The 23,002-nt window shown below is 46.4% G+C and overlaps 1 protein-coding gene across 1 annotated transcript in view; it reads right to left on the bottom strand.

The window, feature by feature from the left end:
* The window catches only part of LITAF (lipopolysaccharide induced TNF factor), a 186,806-nt gene that overhangs the window by 148,064 nt on the left and 15,740 nt on the right, over positions 1-23,002 (bottom strand). The gene's annotated exons all lie outside the window — the stretch shown is intronic.

The raw sequence follows: 23,002 nt of genomic DNA, 5'->3' as shown, positions 1-23,002 counted from the left end.
ACCAAATTCCTTGTTCTAAACCCCCCTAGGAAAATTGTAATTCCCCCTGTTCTAGACTTAGTCCCACTTGAAAGGGTCAAGGAGTTCGACTATTTGGGCATAAGACTCTGTGACTCCATGAATTGGAAGGCCCATCATCAAAAAGTCTTTTTGATCCATAAGAGGGTTACAGGGGCCCTGCTAAAAGAACAACGTGCCTCATCCCTTAAACCTATTGGGGCATTATTAGATATCTACAGGGCAAGGGCGGTGTGCGCGGCATTGTATGGTGCGGAACTGTGGGGAGTACAGAGAGTTAACACCTTAACCTACCTCGAAAACAACTTCCATAAAGATCTTATGAAGTTGCCACATAGTACCCCTACACTCCCTCTCTTGCTTGATGCAGGTACACGCCCAATAAGTGAGCAAGTTAGGCTACGTCCCCTGTTACTATGGGCCCGGATATGGAACGTACCAGAATTGTGCAGTTATGCTGATGCCCTAAGAGAACTCCTTGCTTTACCTGGCTGGCATAAGGTCGGCTGGTTTAGGGAAGTCAAGTGGCTTCTCTATGAATTAGGTCTAGGAGATGCTTGGGTTAATAGAACAGCTCCACCAAAACAGATGCTCAAGAAAATGTATTGGTCATGGGCGTCTAATGTGAGAACGAGCAACTCCAATCTTTGTAGATCAGCTGTAGAGTTTCTATCAATTAAGGAGCTGCCTTATAGAGAACCCTATCTGGACTCGATCCCTAATCCGTGGGACAGATCGTTGTATTTTAGATTTAGGGTGGGAGTCCTTCCTTTAGGGCAGTTAACTTCTAGTTGGAAGCCTCCGTTGCAAACGATACCATACTGCCCTTTCTGTGAATTAAAGGTTGAGTCTACCGCCCACCTGTTGTTCGAGTGTCCCGCATATGTAGTGCCCAGGTCTAGATGGCTGAAACCATTATGCAGGAGCCTCGGCACTAGATCGCATCTGGAGGCTCTAGGTATACTACGATCTGATGCTCGTCCTTTGTTCGCCTGTTGCCTGGCAAAATTTCTGGGCTGGGCATGGCGGATAAGATCTGCAAGGATACTCCTGCTCCAGTAATATGTTTTGGTGGAACCAGCCTCTAACCTGTTCTTATGTCTGGGCAAATATTCTATCTTATGATTTTATTATTGACTCTGTAGATTTTATATAATGTACATTGTTAGTTTTTATGCATTTTTATCTATTTCTGTATTGTAATGCTTTTATGATATGCAAATATATCGAAATAAAGCTATTCAATCAGTATCATATATTTTTAACCCATCAGTGGAAATCAACCCTACATTAAAATTCATCGGGTGGTTTTCCATTTTTTAACATTTTTTCCTTTTTTCAATAGTTTATTTTCTACACTTTTTTCATTCACTTCTCTGGACACTGCACCCCAGAACAGAGGCGCCTCGGGTTGAGGCTGGCAAAATCACTAATTTAGAGTACCCAATGATAACTGCCACAACGTCAATGTGGGGCGGATGAAACAGATATACCGCACTACCAAAAAAGATTGAGTTTTTGAGGATACTCTAATTGATCCCTTTTACCAATGGTCATAAGGTGTAACAAGTGTCCGTTTTTCATTTGATCAACCTACATTCCCCCAGATTCATCATTGTCCTCTTTTGCGAGTCCTTAATAGCGATTATTAAGGAATCGCTAGTAAAGACTCGCAGAACGGGATTCATGTAGAAATCGCAATATTATTTGCGATTTCTACAGCTTCCTTATTTGCGCTTAGCAAATTGCTAATCGCAAATAAGGAATGACTTCCCATTCATTCCTATAGTGCGATTAGCAATTTGTTAATCGCAAATAAGGATGCGATTTCAAGGGTGCCAGGGGTGTCCAAAGGACACCCTGTAGCACCCCTGAAATGTAAATGTAGACTGATGTTGCGCACACACATGTCCAAAGGACATGTGTGTGTGTAACATACAACTTAGAAAAATGCACTAAAGTGCATTTTTCTAAGTTGTTGCTATTTACCACAAAGTCAGACTTCGCGGTAAATAGCCCCTCAAAATAGCGATTTCGCAATTCTAAAATGGTTCATGAATTACATTTAAGGAATCTCAAATCGAGATTCCTTAAATGCAATTCCTCGCAATTTAGCGATTTCGCAATTTTTGCATTTGGGGTGATGAATCCCAAATGCAAAAAATGCGCTCACAATAGGGCCAGATTCTCAGAATCTGGCCCTTTGCAAACCGATTTTCCGTTGATGAACCTGGCTGATTGTCATTTACAATGCCAAGAGCTTCAACTTGCGTAAATAATAGACGTATTGCTTTGCAAATGCTCGTTTCATGCCAGCTAGTTGGCGCTGCCCTGCATGGGAATTACTACCTGAAGATTTATATCGGATGCGCTTATGGCATATTCTGTAAATCGATGTATAGGGCTATGGGTGAAGGTGCAAAACCGAGAGAAATTATTTTAATTAAATAAAAATACAATTGACACTAAAATTGACCAAGAAGACACACAAGTCATTTGTAAGCCTTTTGCCTTACACACGAGAACCAAATATTTTCAGACTAAAAGAATATTACATAACCACCAATCCGAAACAGACCAGAATAAAAAAGCTTTATGTAAAGTGCTTCAACGCCTCGCCAAGTGTAGTAAGCGCTAAATAAACATAATTACAATGCTAGTAAAACATTATCTGAAAACAAATCAGACTTCAGTCTGCATTGTAGAACGACCACCCAGACCACCTAAAGCTCAAAAGGGCAATGACACACTGCAATATAAAACTGTCAAGAACCAAAAATAATAATCATTTTGGCCTCAATAACTAGTCTCAAAAGAAACTGCGAGCACCTGGATCTGCTCCTAATTAAGCGGAAGCCCAAAAATACCAACTCTTGTGTCAATCAGAAAACATTTACAACTGGAAATCGGGCCTCCCAATATTACGCTTGCCTACACGTGGATACACTGAGGCACAGATGGGGGGCACGCGACAGGTAGACTGCAAGGTTTCATTTCTGAAAAGCCGGCTCCTGTTTCTATATAACAAGGGAATGAATGCTTCAGTAGTGCATGCGACAGGGGAAACTGGACTACTTAAGTATACACGGTGGGTCCTTGCTAATCATGGCTTCTCCTCTTTCCCAGAGTGTGACTGTAAGCGTATCTGCTCCTCACAATCGAAACTAACAAGGAACTCCCAAAAATACAATGTCCCGAAGTTTAATGCGCACAGAATTAGAAAATATGCATTGCGCTGCTTATCCTCACTCCCAGAAGCATGTTTCCAGTTGAATTACTCACACGTTTGACAAATGACTTTCCCGCCTCTCCCACTTTACATTTGGCGGTCGGGGTGAGGGACATGTGGCCACGGTCCGATTACTAGTCAGTGGAGCACCCGTCACTCGGGAAGCCAGTCTACCTCAGCCACTTTCTTTAGATGAAGCCTCTTCCGGTGACGTGACACAGGCGCCTGTGGTAGTGAGGCGGCCCAACTGGGGGAATGCCTGCACACCGGTTCATAAAGGACAAATTAAGAGGCACTGGCTGCCATAGTGTGGAGTACTGAGCAAAAGATATATCGAAAAGAGCCGCGCGGCGCTCGGGTCCACTCAAACAACAACATATTTTTAGGTTGAGCCTAGTGTTACCAGTTGGTAACACTAGGCGCAACGAAGCACGCAGCCGCCATTTTTTAACACATACATAAACAAGTAAAAAAAGCATACAAGTGCATACTAAATAAACAAGCATTTGCTTTAAGATATAAATAAAGTGAGCGCGGTGTCCCTAACGGGCGCCGCAGTCATAAAATTAATCAAAAACAAACAACTGAGAGCGCATAGCGCTGCAGCCACCATTGTCCCCCTCGGTGTCCATTTCCCAAATAGTGCTTGCTTAACTAATTGAAGGAGACCGTGTCATGCCGCACGTAAAAGATAGAGTCCGGATGGGCCATCGCAGAAAGAGACAGGGCGGTAACAAGGAAGCCTCATTTACAATAAAGAGCCAGCGCTAAGCATAAATGATGACGCCAGCCAATGAAAATCAGGGGCAGGGCTTAAAGTCCCCTTCAGACATCTTATCGATTACAAGACGCCTCGCAGAGCGAGCAGTGCATGCGCGCTGCAATGCTAGACAAGGCCTAAAAAGGGCTTGGGGCCCGGCTATTGCGTACAATTTATTGGCTTTATGTCACTTCTTTAAATACTGTTTAATTGGCCAGTGCAGGCCATACGTCAGTTCTGCTTATTGCTGTGGAGCAGGGACCAAGCACAGATTGATTCACGTTAATATGTGCCCATCCACTGCTCCGGACGTGATTGAGGTAGTATTTGTTGTCCCCTTCTACTACCCCTGCCTGTTGCTTCCTCCATAGCTCTTGCCCTTTTTTCAAGTTTTCGCTGCCTTGGCCTCTGTTTCACTTACAGTGCATGCAGTGGCGGCTGGTGACATTTCAAAGTAGTGGGGCGTAAATGTTTAGGATGAGTCTCCTGTGCCGCGCGAGTGTAGCAAATGTGCCCGATTGTCATAAGGGCGAGTTGCCCACACCCCGGGCATTATTTTTTTTAAAAGAGTGGGCAAATGGTGTATTTTCAAGCAAGTTTGATAAAGCAAGAAGGTTAATAAAGTAATTATAGTTAGGCCATCATTAGGGCCCAAGAGAAAATAAGCCTGTAACCCTGTCGTCCACGGTCGTATCATAAGGTAGAATACAAAAAACATTTAACTGTAAGTATTACAGAAATATATCAGGACAGCTGTTACTTTATGACTGTTAAAACCATGTTCCTGATGTCCAACCATCAGCTCACTGAGCCATCATTTCAGTCACCACACTAACTGTATATTGTTTTGTCTATACTTTAGGCAAGATTGTAATTGGATGCAGCACAAGTCAAAATTCTGAAGCAAAATAGTCCAACATTAACAAAAGTAAAAATGATGAATGGTGTGTTGATAAGGCATGCAGATGCAGAAGGAAAGTTTTGCTTCATGAGCAATCTTTCAGCTTCTCTTATGCGCTCTTTAAAACATTGACTTTGTAAATGTTCATTCACTTAATTTAATAAAAGTAGAAATGCTTAACACTGGGAAATCCACAAAGGGAAGGGGGCTGATGGGTCTGCTCCTATACCAGGTATGAGCAGGGATAAAGGAGACATTCAACCACGAATATGAGTATGAGTATGAGTATGAGCAAGAGAAACGCAGTAGAAACTAATTCTGTGTTTCAACCTTACAAACGATTGATGCTGAAATCTTTCTATTTCAGGACTTTCAGCATAATTAGAGCAAAGGTTAATCGCACATTAATTAATACAATCACATCCTGGAAAGATTAAGCTACTTTTTGAAAATAAATTTAGTAGCACTGTTAAACTCAGAAATCAACATGAAATGATGTGTGTTTTTTTCTTAACCGGTCCCCTTTTCTTACCAATAATGACACTGGTGACCACAAAACAAAGCACAAAACGATCGTTTCTCGAACATATAAGCTTGCTGCCTCTTGCTTGGCTGCTGATTGTTCACTCCCACGTAGGAAGCTTATGATTCGAAAGATTCAAAGACTCTTTCACCCTGCCTGGCCTCCTAAACGTGATCAGTGACAGTGTGGACTAGTACTAGTAACGGATTGTGGCCACTAATTACAAGGAACTGAGGAGAAATGGACTTGTTTCATGTTGTATCTGCAACGCGCGTCAGGCTCTGAATAATTACTAGGAATTGTGGCCGAAATGTGCAACCCAAGACCTGTTTACAGCAATACCTTTAATGGCCTGGTGTCTGACAAGGACTGATCGCCGGCTGCACAGCACAAGGTTATTGTTGAGGTGGCTTTTCTCTTCGAGCATAAGAGGAAACTGCACAATGGATGATCATTCTGCAGGGTCCACTGCGAGGCCGCATGTCCATTTCTGGCAGCTAACAAAGGCCATTTGTGCATTCTTAGCTGTGTGTTCCAGGCAGGTTGAAAGTGCTCTGCAGGAGAACAGGTAAGTGTGTGGGGGTGTTTGTCGATTGAGCAGCAGGCATTGTAATGTAGGGATCGGGAGCAGGAAAGGACAATGTGACAGATCGTTTGTGGTCGGGCAGTTTAGGGGAGCAGATGAGGTGAAGTGCATGTGGGGGAGGTCGGAGATGCAGTGAGTGGGGAACAGGGAAAGCAATGTGCGTGTGCTGGAACAGCAGAAGCCTGATTTCGGATGGCCTGGAATGCAGATGATGACCAGGGAAGAGGACCTTTATGGGAACTCGCAGCCCAGACAGTAACTTCAGCCAGAGCCGCTGCTCTCAGCCTAGCCTGTGGGAAGCAGGAGCAGCCAGCGCGGCCCTGGGGATCTACCGCCTGCAGCAACGCTGAGAGTGTGGCATCCATCCTGCCAACTCGGGACACTACCATCAGTGCAGTACTCTAGTGCCAGCAGCCTGCACTGATTTTCTGTTTAGCCAGAGTTTTCCGTTTTTCAGCAGTCAATCTTGCAATATTATCGAAGTCTCAGCAGTCATCTTGGGTTCCTAATAAAACCAGGCCTGATCTGTCCGATCCATAATCGGAGTTTAAAAGCATCATGAGCCGAGCGATGCGTGAAGCGCAGCAGGAGTGCGCTGCGCACCGCTTGAGTGTAAAATGTAAAGGCCGTTGTTCGGACGCAGCGATCGGCAGCAGAAATAAAAAAATTGTTATCAGTGACTGTTGCAGAAATTAATTTAACCAGTTTTCTTTAAGTCTGAGACTGCAGCTTTCACCACTGTTCATGAACAAGCACGCACACGCACACACACACAGCGGCAGCCACAAAAAACAACACAACATACATGCATGTGAGTTCAGTTACAGTCGCACTCGCACATATAGGCGCACACGCACATGGGTTCAAGCAGTCACTACCAGACTCACCAACATACATACACATAGGTCAGTCATGCAATCATTATCACACCGCATATGCAAAGACTAGTAGAGACACACGACACACCACGTACACCGACGCACTTCTGTACTGGATTGTTGTACTGTAAAAAAAACATATTTTTTATGAGGTGACGTGACACTCGACAGTCTGGACTGACTGTGTGGAGACTGCAGCAGGCACGCACGGAGTCACGAGTGTACATGACAGAGTAGTGCACACTCTCCTCATGACTCTCTTGCTCCTCGGCAGGCGCGGTGACGTGCATACAGCATGGGGAAATGGCCAATCACGACTGCATGACTTGACATAAGCCACATGTGATTGGCCATTACAGTGCGGCACTTAGCAAACATCCACCACCCACGCGCGGCAACCAGTGCTGAAGTCTCCGCAGTGTCTCAGCCAATCCTGGCGCAGCATTACCAGCGCCGTTGCGCCAGGATTGGCTAAAGAGCAGGGCTAATACTGCCCATTATGAGACCCGGGGGAGCCGGGTCCTTGCCTGTTTACGTGCGGTAGGGGAGGAGGAGGAGGGAAGTACTACTGGGTGTGAGCATGCGTGGGCCAGTCATAAAAATGACTAGCCCAAAATGCGCACACACACGCCTGCTGCCCTACCTATGGCTGCGCTGTCACTCATTGCCGAAGCCCCGCCCCCAATGCCTTCCGCGATTCCGATTCTGTCAGGCTTGTCCCGCTGGCTCTCTCTGCCGAAAACTGCAAGTGCGCTTAGTGAAGCGGATCATTTACTTTTGAAGCCTAGTATAGTATTTACTTCCTGCAGCGTGCGGTCGTCCTTGGCTAGTGGGGAAACGCCCCAACGCCCCTAATGGACGCACCGCCACTGAGTGCATGCTTCTTATCTCCGTTTTTATCCTCCTGCATCACTGTCTCCATGTTGTTGTCCCTCATCCTCTAACCGCTCTCTTCCATTCATCACTGGGGGTGCCTGTTTGCATGTCCCCTCTCTGTTTCTCATGTGCCTGTTCGGTGTGTAGGTTTCTATTTCAGTGTATGCTTCTGTTTCACCTACTGTACATGCAGCGCCTGTCTATTTCACAGTGGCCGTCTCTGTCCTTTTTAGGTCGAGCCTGGGCAGTGCATTCTCTGCTCTATGAGGCATGCTGTAATTGACTGTGGCTTAAAGCACCTCCCATCTTTTCCATTGGTTCCTGTTCTTCATAAATGCCTGCTTTTGTTTGGTCAGCAAGCTTAATTAGTCCTGCCTTTTGGATGTTTTGTTCCCGTCCTAGTGACTGACCCTGTTACATGGATTAGTTCACTACTTGGCTATTATTTCGTTTCAGTGCACTACTTTTGCTTTTGTCTTGGCTGGCGGTGCCCTCCCCCCACCACCTACCTCCATTGCTGAGTTCCCTGGTCCCCCCACCACCTCCCGCCCATCACTAGCCAGAAGGAACCGCATTTTGGAGGGCTGTTGTCCTAGTGAAAGGGCAGCGCATGCACAGTTTTTTTAATTTTGTCGTTTGGTAGAGAGCAACTACCTATAATGAGGAGGTATCCAAGAGCTTTGGGAAGCCCCTTGCTGCATTTCCTGCTCGGAGTTCACTTATGTGCAGCGCTGTGCACCCTCCTCCCCTTGTCGCTAGCCAGAAGGAGCAGTATTTCAGAGGACTGCTTTCCTTGTGCTAAGGCAGCGCACGCACAGTTTAATTTGGAGTTTTTTATAAAGAGCAACCAAGTATAATTATGCAGTATCAGAGTGCTTTGGGGTACAGTATTATAGGTAGATGGCAGCGTGCTTCTCCCCACAGTAATTCCTCTTTAACGAAAACTACACCTCTCTCTCCCTCGTCCTCATTTTGCTTACTTTCACCTAGCTCTTCCCCTTTGCGTACCAACCCTCCGCAGCCACCTTCTCTCTTCTAGTTGTCAACTATCAATGGTAGGAAATTAGGACACTTATAACCATTTACCAGTGGTGTCACAAAACGTATTTATCTACAGTTACAAAGAACTTCAGACCTAAACCACGTTTTTGCGGCGCCTTGTCTACTGTGTACGGATACGCAGCCTCATATAGTCACCACGGAGGAGCCTTCGAATAGCCTACAGTCCCAGAGGCCCTGAAAACTTCCAGAAACTCGGGTCAAAATGATAACTTTGCCAATAGATACCCAAGGCGACTGAAAGTTTAACATAATATTTACTCTTTATTACCAATCTTGTAACAGATATATTTTTGTACGTAATTTCTGCACTTCCGGATCACATAAGAACCTATCTCAATTGAGAGGGAATGGCAATTTATATGGTGACCCTGGATTGCAGCATTGAGTCATTAAGCCAATCAGCACATAGTGGAGTCACAGACCGGGCCCGGATAAGTGTACTACCGTTCTCTGGTCTAGATCAGAAGATGAGGGGAGGTCAGGGGAAGGGGAGGCCGAAGTAGAGATAAGAAGGGGCAGAATCAGTGTGGAGTAGGGCTGATCTCGGATGCTGTATAGAGTTCATGGTAATATATGATGTTTATTTATTCTAATTTATATATGTGTGGTACCCCTACTTTTTCACCCACCGCCAGTAATGTTTAATGGTATTTCAGGGGCAGCCTGTTGATTTGGGGTGGCTCGGCATTTTACTCCCATGTGTGCCTTGTGTCTAGCAGTGATGTAACTCTTTCAAAGTTGACTTATCCTATTTTTAGGTCGAGCCTAGCATTGCAGCGCATGCGCTGCTCTCTCTGCGAGGCACATTGTAGTAGGGACAGATGTGGAAGTGCCGTGGAAGCTCTGCCCATATTTTTCATTTGATGGCGCCATTCTCCATGGTAAATGCTGGCTTCTGATGGATAATGAGGCTTCTTAGTCCCGCCTTGTTACCGCCCTGTCTCCTTTTGTGACCGCTCATCAGGACTGGATCTTTTACTTGCGGCGTTGCACAGTCTCCTTCATTAAGTCGGCGACCGCTTGTTTTTTATAGAAATGGTCTCCTTCGTGTGTATACTAATTTTCAGTTAGCGATGGCTTCTCGAGAATAGACTCATTTATATGAAATGTTGATTGAGGCTTAAAGCTTGGGCGATACCATGAATTTCCCTCATTTGCGAACAGTTTTTCAGTAACTTTCGATTAGAGAAACACGCAAAAAGGATTTTCGTTATAAAGACTATAGCTTAGTTATTGCCAGCAAGCAGAATCAAAAACAGCTTTAATTATGCCAGGTGTGTGACCAATCGTATTTTGAAATGAAAATTTCTTCAAACTTGATTAATACTTATTAGAGGTCGCAACAGCAACTCCTATTCTGCACACACGGGGAAGCTTTGTACTTCTGCTGCTGACATCATTCCTCTTCTGTGAGCGTGAGGAGGCTGTCACTGCTGCTGCCCTTGCATTCTGGAAGCTTCCATTGGTGCGCCCACTCTGTGCCTGGATTGTATATTAATGGATTTTAGGGAACATCTTTCCACTGCACGAAGGTAAAACCGAATACCATTATCAAGGGTCGAGGGGTGCACAAGATGTGGAGCGTTGGGGATAGCAGGGTGGGAAGGGGTGGAGAGCTCCTCATGCAGATGCTTACGGAGCACCAGCTTTAAGAAGGTGGAGAGCACACATTGAAGTGTTGGATGGCGCCTGCTCATAGGGGATGGGGACAGCAAACGGGGAGTGCAGAGGAGAAGCGAGGCACTGTGATAGCATCAAGTTGGTGTCAGATTTAAAACATGGGACAGGAGGGACCTGTATGGGACCTCCAAGCTGCCACAAGGGTCCCCAATGAGGCTGGCTGATCAGCGTCAAGGGTAACAGGTCACCCTTTCTGCGTCGACTTAAGACCTGGGATACAGCAGGGGTCACCATCATGGGAGGTGCCAGGAGAATTGCACCTTGGTTGGTGAGTCGGTGTCTGGGGAAGGTTAGTGTGTTTCAGGTAGGCCAAGGAACAATGGAGCAGTCTGTGAGAGCCCAGCAGATTGCTCAATGATGGGGCTACCGGAAACACAACACTCTCTATGTATACAGCTTATTGCAGGGCACACAGGAAACACTAGGAGCCACAGTCAAGTGAGAAGCAATAATGCACACCTCTACTATGTGTGCTTTGGCCGGCTCCTTGGGGCAGGCTGCAGTCTTGTGTATAGTTTTTGAGTACAAAGCCCACTGTCCACATTGGGACTGGGCCTAAGACTGCAGGGCATGCTGTGACAGCTACACTCCAAATTGAAGCTTATTCACAGAAATATTGCAATTACCTCTAAGAAGCTGGGATTGGCATGCAAGTATTGGTTAAAGATTGTCATAATTTTGAGAACGCGTAACCAAGGTGTGTGCTGTGAAAATCACAGAGGTTAGTCATGCACTGCAGAAATGTGAGTTATTCAAAGGGAAAGTACTAAAACGATGGTACAGCGCATACAGCATATTCAGTATCTGAAAATAATTGGAGGGTTATCACAGATACGTAAATATTAAAAGGAAGATAATGCGACAGTAAGAGAAAGAAGTGAAAGGTTTAAAAAAAATGCTGCACTCTTACACAGCTCATCTTCACGGCATGCAAGGCTGCAAAGAGGGATATCCTGCCAAGGCAGCTCAGAGCATCCCATTGTGCTGTTGCGCCCATTGAGGATGTCCAAAACATGCCGATTTCTAACCTTTCGTTTTTAATCACAATCGAAACATTTTTATCTATAACCTGTTCAGTGTTAAAATATAATCATGTGTAATTGTTTGCTACGTTCTTACTGCATGAAACGATTGAAGCACCCTGGTGCCAGATGTCATTAACCATTAACCCCTTCCCTGCAGCGCGAATTTCGCCACGGTGTGGTGATTTCATTAGGGGGCATAACCCCTTGCGTGCTCAGGACGGCCCCCGGCTGTCCTACGTCACACTGGGCGTGAGCTCAGAATGGCCGGTGGCCGTCCGAACTCCACCCACTAATTAATTCTCCAGCGCAGGGGGGGAATATACACCGCGCTGGGGAATCAGCGGCGTTCGGATGGCCCCCGGCCGTCCTGAGCACACGCCCATCGTGATGTAGAACGGCCGGAGGGCGTCCTGAACACACAAGGGGTTAAGTAAGGGCTTGAAGAATGCTCTAAGTAGCAGTTTATTTCCTATGCTGTTTTGGAATCATCATTGCTAATACTCAGCACAGTGAAGGAGAGCCACCGCCCAGGGTTTCCGTGTTAATAATGCATCAATGCAATGGTGCCAGCTTCTACTCACATGGGATTGGGCGCAGGTGCGTGGCAGGGATGTGCTGCAAGCTCTCCTACCTGCTGGCTAAATAAAACCATCCACAGGGGTGTCTGAAACAATAATGCATCACTGGAATTCAATTCTACTCTAAGCCACACACATATGGAGCTAGACGCAGGTGTGCGGCACGAATGTGCTACTGACACTCACACCCGCTGATTAAGAACAGCCAAACGCGTGTTGTTGGCACTACGCACCAATGCAGCTATTAACATTTAAAACCTTATTGGACTTATCCGTTGAGTCAAACCTCATCTCGCCTTGTACTTCCCAGTGCCCAGTGCATTCAGCTCCCGCCTGTACAACCTCTCGCTTGGAAATGAGTACTGCGGGAGACAGAGGGAGAAGAGAAACGGAGACACACAGGAGAAAGAAGAGGACAGGTGGAAGAAGAAATGCTGTACCTTGGCACAGTAACAGCAGGGAAGGCAGTAAAAAAAACACAGGCAAAAAAGAAGCAGACTGGAGACTGGTATTCCACAGAATTTCATGCAGCCGCTGCTCACGGGCTCTCTTTGGGGCTCCTCCCTCTTCATGCAGAATAGGCTCATCATGGAGAGCTCTCACTTAGCCCAGCACTTAGAGCAGCGTCTCAGCCACACAGAATTAGTCACATGATGACCTGAGCTTAGGTTGTGGGATAGGAGATCACTGCTCAGCGCAAACCAGCTTTTTCAAGGGCAGGGAAGTGATTCCAAAACCTGTACTCTTTTCTTTCTTTTGGGATACACCACCCTATTACTGTGTTAAACAAGCAACTAAGCAAAAGGTGCAGGGAGATGGCAGCAACAACAGGGGAAGGAGGGGGTGGGAGGGAAGATGCCATATAAAAACAAGCACCAAAGCTGAAAACACAACCACAGTTTAACATGAGCAGGAAAGAAATATAACAGTAGTCCCCGAAACAACAGATAAACAACCAAAGCATAAAGAACAAGCATTGGCATTGCCAATAGGTCTCGCTTGGGGACCTTATAAGTATTTAGTTTTGCAGCACAATATCCGATTATGCAACAAGGATATTGTGCTGCAAAACTAAATACTTATAAGGTCCCACAAGCGAGACCTATTGGCAATGCCAATGCTTGTTTCTTCTTCTTTTGAAAGAGGTAACACACTGAGATGAAAGCTAAGCTGCGATGACACCTGGGCGCCGGTTTTCTTGGAAGAAGCGAGTCATAAATGTCAGTCACTCCCACCACCGCCTACCAGCTCACCGTGTTTGGGAATTTTCTGTTTCGTCACTGGAGGGGCGGTGAGCCGGAAGCACACGCGTGTGAACCAATCATGACTTAGGAATGTGCAACTGTGCAAAAACACTCGTGTGCACGTCACGAGAGCCGAGCGGCCGGAGGTGGAACACAACGGACCGGTTTCACGCTCAAAGGAGTAACGGATCAAAGCGGTGACTCGGGCACGGAAACGCATCACTGATTAACTAAATATCAAGTTTAGTTAGGAAATGGATTGCAGTCGTTCGTAAAATCATTTGTAGTTAGCAAAAGTGAATAGCGCAAAATGCCCTATTTCACCACATAAAATTGGCGGCAGCTGGAAAACATCCCTCGGCGAATAGGCGATAATGCCGTCAAACAAAATGACACCGCCAGTTAAAACGATGTACCTTTCCGAAATGCCACAGAATGAGAACACAAAGCCCACATACACTAACCTTGGCATAAAGTGCTTTGCTGCCTCGTCAGGGGTAGTAAGCACTACATCAGTGTTCAATTTGAGCAGGAGGTTATAGGTGGGGTTTACGGCGATCATTTCTGAGGGCTGGAACGTAACTATTTGTTATTTTATCGGACTGTGACCCAGAGCAAGAGAGAAGGCGGCAGAAAAGGGAGAAGAGAGAATGGAAGGAGGCGGACAGCAGTGCAGAGTGAATAAGGAGGGATGAAAAACAAACTGGAAGAGTGAGATAAAGCGTCAGACAGAGTAGGGAGGGGATGACAGACGCACAAGGTAGAATAAAAAACTAACATGGTAACTAACTAGCAATCTCTGACACTCGGCAGCAGGTGGTAGACTTCTTAGGCCTGGCACGTATACTTTTAGAACATAAGAACTGCCTAGATGAATGGAATTAAAATACAAGTAAATGAAAAAGCCTGTGGTTCACTTCCATCCAAGTGATTATCTCAAAAACACGACAGTTGCAAGGGATGAGGGAACACGGCCTGGGGGAAGCTGGCTGGGGAGAGAATGCAGAGCGCACGCTGGGCGAAGCCCTTTGATGTGCTGTGAGCGGCTGGGAATGAATGATTAGGGGAGGAGAAGCGGGAAAGTGAAAGTACGATTAGGGGAGGAGAAGCCCTGGCCGTGAATGCGCGTGCATGTTGCTCACGTGGTTCACATGAACGGCAAGAAAACGCCATGAAAACGCCAGCAAAAAGCTGGTGGTTTCATGATGTTTTCGCCGCTTGAATTCTCGCTCCGCTCGATGCGCATGCGCGCATCGATAGGTCGCGAGACCTAAAAAGTACTTGGTCCCTGCTCCGTGTGAGGAAACAAAAGCCAAAAAGGTGGGACAAAGAGAAAGGATTGACCACTAGCAAGCAAGGATTTTTTAAGGACACTGACATAAAAAATGAAAAGCTGTTAGCCCACAAAGAAGAATAAACGAAAGTATATACAACAGGTCTCGAAATCTCTACCGAATACTAAAGAATTCACAAGAGGTCTTGAAAGTTCGGCCCAAAAACACAGATTACCTGCCAGTTTGCTTGCAAAACTGTTATAATTTCCGTGACTACTCATGCAGAAATTAAGGAAAGGCATCATTTTAAGTGGACTACTTAATTTGTTTGCACCCACTGGCAAATGTGATTCATCCCATGGTTGAGTTTCAGAGGTCTCCTGATTTTCCACTCAAACTGCAAATTTCGCCCTAGTAGCACAAATGTGTCACTGCAGTAAAATTATAACACACTGTGGCAAAGCCTATATGCCTGGCGTTAGCTGCCAGATTGTTGGATTTGTCGTAGATTGATTTGCTTCGTTATTGCTTTTGTAAACTTTATTGTAGGGGTTGCTGCTGGGGCCTCATCAATATAAAATAAAAACATTGGCTCTTAAAGAGCACAACCATGTTTTGGTTTCAAAAGCACACATTGCCATTTTAATCCCTAGCACTGGATGGAACTACTTTGTGTGTGGATGTGCTCCTTGTGAAAGAGCAGACTGCGGTCACTGACAGTGAAGTTATCCAGTGGCTGAAGTGGACTGACTCACTGCCTCATCCTGTACCCTGTAGTGGGTGAAAATAAAATGAATGAAGAGGGTGGGCTGAAAGTCCTTGTAAGTAAGTATATTATATTTATATGTAATGTTAGTAAAATTAAAAAGGTCTTGGCTAAGACAGTCTGATTTGCACAAGATTTGACAGATTATAAGCTTGGAGCCCTCCATATTATTTTGTTTAATTGAACAATAATACTGCAGGTTTGAAAGCCTGTAATGGTGCTACCCTGTATCCTGCTCCTGATTTAAAAATTCCCAACACACCAAGTATGTTTCCTGTATTGGAGAAATGTGTTAGGAGCCCCCGTTTCAAGTGTTGTACACGATTGGGAAAAGTTGTTCACTAGCAGAGTACTCTACCTGGGTCCAGCAATTGACAGATTGTTGGATATTGGCCTAATGACAGCCCTACATTGTTTGACTTTCTACTGACCATTCCTTGTACGTCCATGCATGTTGGTCATCACTGGGATCCCCTTTCACTCCAAAGTCTGGAAATAGGTGTGTAGGATGCTTTTAAATAAATGTGGTGGTGGGACACCCTTGGTGTTAGAAAAAAGGATTGTTTTCCTTGCACGTGTGCGTGCATGCATATATGGCATGTGTGTAGCCTATAGTTTGTGGGTTGCCTCAGACATTTGGATACCATGCGGATAGTTGTTGCACCGCGTCATGGTGCTCTTCTCCCTCTACCATGACAAGTAATTTTAGCCAAGTTCTGTGTCCTAATTCTAGTTGTGTGTGGTTCAGGCCATTAAACTCTACCCTGGAGTAGGGAGGTGCTCTTTGTGTTCCTCTGCGCTAGACTGAGACACTTGAACTGGTCTGTCTGTGGCCCTCGAGATTCTAAACAAGCATTTGCAATGCAATAGGTCTCGCATTTACGCGAGTTTAAGCTATTGGCATTGTACATGACAAAGACTTTTATTTATGTTTTAAAAACGAAAACAAAAATAAAAGGCATTGTTATTTGCAATGTCAATAGCTCAAACTTGCGTAAATGCGAGACCTATTGCATTGCCAATGCTTCTTAAAACTCTGCAAATAGTTTTGTCTCTTAATTTGACTTTGCCCGGCGTCATTTGTTTCAGGATAAGCATATCGCTGGGTTTGGGCAGGAATTAACCAAGCACCGACCTTACATGTTGTTTTTGGCACTAAAGGCCCATTGTTCTGTCGAGGTTTCTGGAATAACTCCTTTTTGCAAATAAAAGTTGCTAAAGTAGCCTGCAAGGACCTGCATCTGATTTATTATACATGGTTAATTTCGTCCCAGCAGCTACACAATAAAACCAATTTATTATGGCGTTTCAAAGCTTGCTGTTCTGTGACGATGAAACCGAGGCTTGGCGCTGCTGTGTTCTGCAAAAATACTCTGTTCTGCAAAAATACTCTTTTCACAGGGATTATGAAGTCCTCTCGAGTTTGTTCCTGGGCTCGCAATATCATTTACGGGTCATCAAACGTATCTGTTGGTGAGTTTAATGCAGGTGAACTTATTCAATATCGGTAGCCGAGACTGCCCCACAGAGAGCCTGATTGCAGCAGGTATTGAGTCTAGGGCCTGTAGAAGCCCCGGGACATTTTGATAGATAGATGTAGGGTGAACACTGCCCGCATTTATTTTAATCTTGCCATTAGGATGCGGCGATACTATATTTTACATGCTAAACCATACACAGTTTCATAACTTCTGATAAAATCGTTTTTTCTCCTACAGAGGAGTGTATACCTGAAAAAATGTTATAGGGAATTTTGTCTAGTAGATATTGCTTCTTTGAGGGCGGTGTTGTAACTAAAAAGCTAATTAGGAGTTTTATAACAAAATGGATAAAATCTGCCAAGTACACTTTGTTGTCAACTTGAATTTATCAAATTTCAGAATAATTAATTAAAAACGTTTTGTTTAGTGAATTGTAAGTCTAGCCGACAATGTTTTGTTTTTGGGAATTAGCACCATTGAAAGATGGCAGTCCTGTGTACGGTGAGTTGTCTTTCTTCTTGGTCTACACTCTACAGTTTCATGTCAATTTGTGTTTTGGAAATGGTTGCAAGTAGAAGCAATGATGCTTACCACCCCCATCAGCTAATGTAGTAGCTTCTGCGTGTGCAGTGTAGCACCGTGGTCTGCTTTATGGTCGCGAGGCTATGGAACTCCCTTCCTGCCCAGATCCGCCGTCTGAATGATTTGTTCCCCTTCTGTAAAGCCATTAAAACTTTTTTATTCCCTTGTTAATTGTGTTGCTGCATCTGCTCATTGCTGCCAGCGCGGGGACGCACCTTTGCTGTGGCAGCTGCGCACTTTAGAAGATTACCTAATAATAATAATAATAATAATAATAATAATAACAATATGCACGTATAGAGTTATTTACTGTTGTGACACTCTCTTCTCGAAGAAGAATGTCCTTTTCTCAAAACCAGGGCCAATTTATTCTTTGGTTTAATGTAATGCAGAAGTCCTTTTTTTTTTTTTTTTTTTTAAATCTCCCCTATGCTTCTTCCGTTCCCTGCTAGTTTGCTGCCTCCCTTGTGAGCGTCCCCACTGCCATCTGTGGCTCTCTCCCTCCTGCACACACCAAACCCCAGCTCCATTGCTTTTATCCACTCCCAGTCTCTATTTTTGTAGTTTTGTATAGCTGGAACCTGACCGGAGTGCTTTTACTCGAGCACCAATTAAAATACCGACTGTCGCATTCATTTTGTTTCGATACGGGGATATTACTATATTATCTTTATATGTACTTAATTCTGCACTTATGCCATTATGTAATCGGTGTTACCGTGGCATGATGTCCCTGGGTAATTTACTTGCTTGCTTATTCTCAAAGTAATTGCCACCATTTTTAGTTCTCGCTTGCGCGGTCTCTTTGTGACATGCTGTGTTCGGGTACTGGGGTGAATGCATGACATTGTACTGAATTCTGTCCATCAATTGTTCTTTTGCATTTGTCACCCAGAGTGGGATGGGTATGCCCAGACGTGGGTACCGTGCTCGCCAGGCCACTGGAGTCAAGCTATCATGGATGATGAGGGCCGAAAGCCAGAAACCGATCCTAGGAGGCTCGTTTCCAGTCCAGGGAGGACCTGGCCTGGCAGTTCAGGCTGGACTGTTCCCATTGGCCGCATGGTCAAGGCTGATTTGCATATGGCTGGGTCCAAACTGGAATAGCATGGCGAGCATAAAAACGATGGTTTTTGGCCCAGATCTCTGTACTGGGGTGAATGTATGACATTGTTCTGCATTCTGTCCATCAATTGTTCTTTTGTATTCAGGTATGGACTTGAAGCTCCGTCCATGTCCCGCCCATCTTTTCAATTGGCTCCTCCTACTGTCCTTTCTAAATGGGTGCCCTCGATTTGTGAATAGGCTAAGTACTCCCTCCTTAGACCCTCCTTTTCTTCATAAGAGCTAGCCCTTTTACGTTTGTTGTTACTCGGTTTGTTTTATTTACATTCTGTGAGCACATTTTTTTTCAATTACTTTTTTGGGTTTCGCCTGCCGAAGGCTGCGCTCTGCGCAGCTTTTCGGCGCAGGTGAAATCCTTTGTTGACAATAAGGACTTCGGTAACGTCCCCCGGCTCTCATTGGCTAGCTCCATAAATGGAGGCTAGCCATTGGGTGCCGGATCTGTCCGTCAAGGCCGGACCAGATTCGGGGGCGTTCCCGAGATTTTTTCCCTGGGCGGAGTTACGTTTTTTCCCGTTCCCTCCCCTTTCCCGCCGTCCGTGTCCTCTCCCGCCCCCTCCCGCCGTGCGTGTTCTCTCCCGCACCCCTCCCGCCGTCCGTGTCCTCTCCCGCCCCCCTCCCGCCGTCCGTGTCCTCTCCCGCCCCCCTCCCGTTCGTGCAACTCGAGTCAGCTGTGCCCATCAGCGAAAACAGGCAAGAGAGAGACTCTGAAGGGTACACGCCCTCACTGCTCTCCCCTCTGCTCAGGAGAAGGCGCCGCTTAATCTTTCCATCACCGGCAGACCCCTCAGTGAGGAAAATTTTACTGCGCAGATGCAGTGTTACTACCACCGCTCCCCGGCTCAGGCGCTGTGAAGAAAACAATTTCACCAGTGCGGAGCACACTTCACTACTCCCCTGGCACCAGCGCTGCTTAAACAACCGACTGTGCAGGTGCGATACTGTCTCCACGGCTCCGCGATCCAGGCTCTGTGAGGAAACGGCAGCGCAGATGCCGAGCTCGAACACTGCTCTGAGGCTCAGGCGCACTTTGTGACAGGAACCGCGTTCCTTGAGGAGCCCACTCCGCACCGCACCAAGGGGAGATACGCCGCACCACTCCACGCAGACAGGCAACCTCGCTTCCACAGCCCCTGCCGCACAGCGGATCACCTCAACCACTGTTGCTTGTGGCGCTCGGTCACCACAGAGATCACCACGGTGACCACTCTTCCAGACGACCCCAGCAGATCGCAATGATTCTTAGGCGAAAGTCACCGCATCTGTTACGACCAGGACGTTCAAACACGAAAACCAGCTGACTGACAGGGCTAATGATCGCACCGGAAGGTTCCCCACTCCTCACCTCGGCTCGAAGACCACAGCAACGTAGCGAGAACCTTGGAGCAGATGCCTTCAACACCACTTTCTCCTTATTGCCCGCAGCCCCTGGCCTTGCTGGAGGAGGTCGAATCATGCCCAGATCTCTTGTAGATTCGGGGCTCTTACTATGCTGGGAGGTCGCTACACTTGACCATGGTAAGTGCTATCTGTACTCTGCTTAATGCGTCTATTAACGTTAGACCTAGAGCGCAGGGTCACCCCGCTTTCTGGTGGTAAGGCGCTTTCCTGCGTTAACACAAGAGGACAGGCAAATAAACACCCGCTGCTAAGCTGCAGGCAACAGAAAGTTGTAAGTCAGAGCGCCCGGTTTGGCGCAGTTGCACTGGCGGCTACCTTACTGTGTCCGTGAATTTGTAGATTAACCGAACAGCGGCAACGCCGCGCACGCATGTTTCTTATCTTTTAGCGGCCTTTTGTGTTTCTTGTACCGTGTGGTAGAAGCAGTCAGTGGTTGCATGTTGCCTTACAGGCCAGGCCGGTCCTAGTTTCTCCGAGCCCTGTGTTGCAGTTTGCGTTGCAACCACGAAAAAAAAAAAATGCGCCGAGATCACACGCTGCGCCCGGATCCCGGACAGCAGCGCCGAGATCAGTCGCCGCACCGGTGCGCAGAGGCGGGTTACCGGGAGTCTCGCAGAGGCCGCCGCTCCCAGTTGCACTGGCGGCTGCAGGTGTAGGTTAGGAAGCACCAGAGCTGTAGTTGCGGCTGGCAGGGTTCCGGTCCGAGGGATGCCCAGATGTAAAGGAGCATCAGAATGGTAGCTTGAGCCGGAGCCATAGCTTGAAGTGAAGTCTTGTACTTCGGGGGGACACCAGACCTCACAGGCCAGTTTTCGAATCCCACCAAGGCTGAAAAGGTAGCCACAGGCAAAATAGTTGGGAGGGCATATGTCTTGTGTGTATAAGAGATGTATAATGTGGCCTGTGTATTAACTAATTAAACATTTTACTTAAACACTTCTGCATTTAGACTGCGGTTACATAAAAAATGTCAGCCTGTCATTTATTTTATGGGTTCTGATGTTTTCCTTACTTTGCAAATTTGGTTGCAGTGCTTCTTACTCTCCTGTTTGTGGATTGGGTCTTCCCTCCATGATCACGCCCATCGTTGCCAGATCTCGGATTTATTCTTATCAATTAGAGCGGCTTCCCTGCCCCCTCGGTTTTGTGTGTGCCTCTGTTGCCTGCTTGCGACCCGGTTTTGTGTGTGCCTCTGTTGCCTGATTGCGACCCGGTTTTGTGTGTGCCTCTGTTGCCTGATTGCGACCCGGTTTTGTGTGTGCCTCTGTTGCCTGCTTGTGACCCGGTTTTGTGTGTGCCTCTGTTGCCTGCTTGTGACCCGGTTGTGTGTGTGCCTCTGTTGCCTGCTTGTGACCCGGTTGTGTGTGTGTGTGTGGGTGCAAATGCAATAGGTGTCGCATTTGCGAGAGATTAGGCTATTGGCTTTGTAAATGACAATGCCATTTATTTAGGTTTTCAAAGCCAACACATAAATAAAAATGTTGTCATTTACAATGCCAATAGCTTTAACTTTTCCAAAGGCGAAACGGTTGCATTGTAAATGCTTGTTTCCTATTGCACACACTAGGTGCTTTCCTGCAGGGGAAAACTTTTCAACTCTCCGCTTCCTATCGCCCTGGAGACGGCTTTACAACTCTATGCTATCTGCTTCTCATCGCCCGGGCACCATGCTTAACGTTTCAGCAAAGCACGGCGCAATACAAACAATGGTGGCCGTCGCTTTTTTTTCTTTGCACCAGGCGCCTGATTTTGTAAAGCACCGCACGCTGCTCTTAACATGAGCCCAAGAGAAACAATGGAGGTCACTGCTTTTTTAGGTCTCGCCTGTCGATGCGCATGCGCATCGAGCTTGCGAGACTATTGGGGCTTAACCACTCTTTAACTAACTTGCAAGGAATCGTGGCGATTCCTTGCAGTGCCCGTGACTTTTAAGCTCAATGCGCATGCTCATTGAGCTTAAAAGCGCGTGCACATCAGTTCCCTCAGCCGCACTCCAGTCCCCTGCTGCTTTCACACCCTCTCCCCGCTCCGCCCCCTCCCCTGCCCGCCGTGTCGCATTTCTCCTCCCCCCTCCCCTTATCTGCCTTTCCCTCCGTCTTGTTTTTTTTTTTACCCGCTCCGCCCCCTCCCCTGGCCGCCGTGTCGCATTTCTTTTCTCCTCTTTGCTCCTCCAGCAGTTCTGTCACCTTTCCTTCTCTCCTCCCTTGTCCACCTTTTCATTGTTTTTGCCCATCTCTCCTCCAGTTGAACTCTGTCACTAGCTCCTTTCAGCCCCTTCTCATTCCAGTGTTTTCGGGTCCCATCTCATGCTTGGGGTTAAGCTCCCTTTGCCTGCAAATGCACGGGAAAACGGACAGACACGCACCAGGAAACACCACACAGACGCAGTACAAGCATTGATTAATCACTCGCACACATCACGTTTTACTCCTTTGCTAGTGTTCTCGTTGTTTACATCAGAAAGAAACAGACCTTAAAACGATTGAATAATTGACAGAATCCTCAAATATTGTTAATTCCATTGAAGTCTAGTGAAAACGCTGCTCGAAGATGATATGTTGCTAAAATTACCGTAACAAAATCAATCCACTCACTGTAATATTCTTAATGTAATTGTATGTGCTAGCACCAGAAGGTATGGAGTGAAATTACTTAACTTGTGAGTAAACATATTTGTTCACTCCCTCTCCCCGCTCCGCCCCCTCCCTGCCCGCCGTGTCGCATTTCTCCTCCCCCCTCCCCTTATCTGCCTTTCCCTCCGTCTTGTTTTTTTTTTTACCCGCTCCGCCCCCTCCCCTGCCCGCCGTGTCGCATTTCTTTTCTCCTCTTTGCTCCTCCAGCAGTTCTCTGTCACCTTTCCTTCTCTCCTCCCTTGTCCACCTTTTCATTGTTTTTGCCCACCTCTCCTCCAGTTGAACTCTGTCACTAGCTCCTTTCAGCCCCTTCTCATTCCAGTGTTTTCGGGTCCCATCTCATGCTTGTTATAAAGGGGCTGCCAAAATGCGGACACTCC

This window comes from Lissotriton helveticus, chromosome 10, assembly GCF_964261635.1.
Source record: "Lissotriton helveticus chromosome 10, aLisHel1.1, whole genome shotgun sequence".
NCBI classification, from domain to species: Eukaryota; Metazoa; Chordata; class Amphibia; order Caudata; family Salamandridae; genus Lissotriton; species Lissotriton helveticus.
This window is presented reverse-complemented; position numbering and strand designations above follow the sequence as displayed.